This window comes from Pyrus communis, chromosome 3 (assembly GCF_963583255.1).
Source record: "Pyrus communis chromosome 3, drPyrComm1.1, whole genome shotgun sequence".
Classification (NCBI taxonomy): domain Eukaryota; kingdom Viridiplantae; phylum Streptophyta; class Magnoliopsida; order Rosales; family Rosaceae; genus Pyrus; species Pyrus communis.
Genome location: NC_084805.1, coordinates 21,865,662 through 21,869,361, shown reverse-complemented (window position 1 = coordinate 21,869,361; position 3,700 = coordinate 21,865,662).

Here is a 3,700-nt window from a genome sequence, read left to right as displayed (position 1 = left end):
TATTTTCGTGTGTTTATAGGTCCAAAGGGCTAAAGGAGCAAAAAGATGCATTTTGGAGACTTTTGGAGCACTTTTGGGCTAAGGATGGATAGCTTATGCTTGGAGCCAAAGTGTTGGACGAAATTGAAGACCTAATTGAAGACCAAAGTGTTGGAACCTTGTTCTCTTTAGTTTTAGGACATTTAAAACCTTTCCTAATCCCAATCATGCCATGCATAACACACATCCATTCTAACACATTGTCATTGCACATGCATTTCCTTCATTAGTTAATTCACATGCTCCATACTTATCATCACCACTCATTACTTATCACATATCATCACCACTTATCACTTATCATTCACCACTTATCATATCATACATTCATTTATCACTTATCATAATCATTCACTTATCACTTAACATATCATACACTTATCACTTATCACTCATAATCACCTACAACATCCACCTACTTCACCTACAACATCCACCTACTTCACCTACAAATGACATAGCCATATGTTCCCTCCACTACTCCTATAAATACCCTTGCATTCATTCATTCAAGAACATCTCATTTTCATACACAACACACCACAAACACTTCCATCTTCTCCCTAGCCGTGAGTCTCTCCATTTTCTGCACCATTCCTTTCCCTTTCTCCTCCATTTCTTCCATTTCCATAATCCCCCAATCCATTCAACACACCAACAACATCCCTTAGTCCTTGTGCTACAACGAAGACGAAGAGAAGAGGGCCTAAACGTTCATACAATTCACGTTTGAGTTGTTGGAATGTTTACGCGTTTCTTTGATTTCAATGTTTAAATTCAATTCTCTTTGTTTTGTAATATGAGGAATGGAAGAGAAGAGTGCCTAAACGTTCATACAATTCAAGTTTGAGTTGTTGGAATGTTTAGGTGTTTCTTTGATTTCAAAGTTATGAGGAACTAAACCCTTTTTGGCTAGGGGTGATTTCAATACCATGTTTATTTATGTGATATGAATTGATGAATTCCGGTTATGAACTCTTGATTCGTGAATGCAATTGGCTTAACTATTTGATGATTAACTTATTTGTGTTTGTTGATTGAGGGTCGACACTTAATTAGCATGCATGAATATGTGGCTAAAGTTTAAGGAGGTTTCACATAATCGTTACTAACTTATACTTGAAAGTAGTAAAGGTCGCTTGTCACGATCGCGTTAAGTTTAATTCTTAGCATGAGTAACATGATGTCATAGTTGCAAATGCTTTGTCAATGCTTATGGTTTTCATTATTCTTAATGATCTTCGATTGTATCTCTACTATGATGACATGTAGGGAACTTTTGAGAATGTTTTGGGTTGTCGAATGATGCCATCCAATCCAATAATATAAGGAAAATCTGAGGGTTAACTAGTGATGTCACGGTTAATTTGGGGCATTGTCGTTCATAATTCAATGAAGGAATAATTGGAAATTGATTCATATGCATAAATATCATGTGTAGAGAAAGAACCCTTAGCTAGCTTCCCATCCATTCATTTCCGTCAAATCCATATTTACAATTTGTTTTGTTTACAAGTATTCATTTTAGTTTAAAATTCGTCCAAATCCAATTCCCCCCTATTTCGTTGAAGTCTTAGTCTTAATCTTTCTTATTTTTAGTTTTTCTTTCTTCGAGCATTAAATAGTGTTTTATATTGTGTTTTTATGTTTTTAAGTCAATTTAGAAGGTTTTAGCAAGCCCTCCTAATCCCCGGTCTAGAACGATCCCTCACTTATCCATTCTACTACAATTGTCAAACGAGGGTTTAATTTGAGTGCGCGTATAAAACTCGCTTCAGTTGCCTTGACCCAGCCATGATCTCTCTTGCTCAAATTGTCAAAAAGCCTATGGCAGATCGCAGCTGTCCAACTTCCTCAATGTAGCCTATGTCAAAGAAGTCCCAAAACTCGTTGACAGTCGGATCCAAGTCAAAGAACTGACTTAGGTTATGAAACCCCACCATCACACGGACCGCGTTCGGAGAACATTGAACGGCAGCACACTTCATAGAGAAAAGTATTTCCTAGAAGAAGCAAGGCATGGGAAAAGTAAATCCCAACACAAAGTAGTAGTGGTGGAACTTAATGGCCCTCCGAGCCCCACCGCATGGCTTACGGCTGCTACCATTCTTAACACGCTTCACACGCACTCCTAACGGAATGGCATGCCATTATGACTCAAGGAAGTCTCTAAACGAGTCATCGAAGCTAATTTTAAAGTGATTAGCCTTGATATAGCCAACTTTGCTCAAAGACCCACCTTGATGATGCAATGGCGGCACACCATCATCATTCTTATGGTTCGAGGAAGACATGCTTGAAGAAATCCTACAAATACGTAAGGGAATTCGTTAGACGGCTGCCTACTAAATAAAAAAAAATAAAAAATAAAAAAGGGAAGAAAATGGGCTCGACACAAACAGGCCTCACGACCCAAGCTCTCTGTCTCTCTCTCCCCTCTCAAACACAGGCTCAAGACTTCAGCCCAACTAGGCGAGCCAAGCTTTGTATCTCGCTGCTCTCCTCTTCTTACTCAAGCACGGGCCCAAGCCAACTTAAAAATAAAAAATAAAAAGGCCCACGCCTTACTCCTCAGCTCGACACCAGCTTGGCCCACACCAAGCCCAGACCATAGCACCCTATCCAGGTCAACTCTCAGCCCAAGCCGAGATAGGAGCTGCACCAAACCACAAGGCTACCCCATAGCAACCCTTATGCTACAACCTCTCCAAACTCTTTTCAGACATCCTCGACCCCCGTCGAGCCAAATTTCAAGCCCCGAGGCTCCCAAAAATTGAGAAGACAAGGGAAATTAATTTTTTTTCTTACCTTGAAGCAGTGTGAAGTCTAAGCAAGCAACAAAAGACGATCCTTTGCTTAGGCAAGATTTAAAAGATTGCTAAATGAGGGGGAACAAATATCCTCTAAGCTTTCTCTCTCTTGCAGGAAAAATAGATCGCTCTCTAAAGTTGATTTAATAATCCACTTATGGTGGACTTAAATAGGGTTTGAGAAAAAATTATTTCCTTTTCCTAGAAGGATCTAATTTACAATTAAAGAGGGAATCTACATCAAAATAGGAAACAATCCTATGTTTCCTAAAGCAAGAAAATCTCTAGACCTGCTGCCTTTTCCTGCAAGCAGCCCAACAAGTGTGGGGGCATTTGTGAAGCCAAAAATAATCGAGAAAAATATGAAAGCGACACATGGATTCTATGGTAAAAAGGACAAAATTACCCTCGACAAGTACCGGAACTCTTGCGCGCGAGCAGTGGACAATCATGACTCAATCAAGGTCAAAAGTGCTCAAAATAGGTAATTATTCAACACCTATTTCATCCATCCTCATCAAATCTTCTCCGCAAGGTAACCCTCAAATCATTCCTTTCAAATTATATTAATTAGCTAATTAATTAATTTATTTATTACCCAATTAATTTATTAATTAGCTAATAAATTGTGAATCGCACCCAAAAAACCACCCAAGTGGCCGGTCCCCATCTCTCCCAAAGGGGCCGGCCACACCCCTATAAATATCACCCCATTTTCTCCAAAAACCTAAGTTGAATCCTCTAGCTAAATTCTCCAAACACTTTTCCCTCAAAATTCTAACTTTGGCATCAGAGGTTCTTCAGCCAAAGCCCCCCCCCCCCACCCCAAAAATTATCGTGGGCGCATGAGG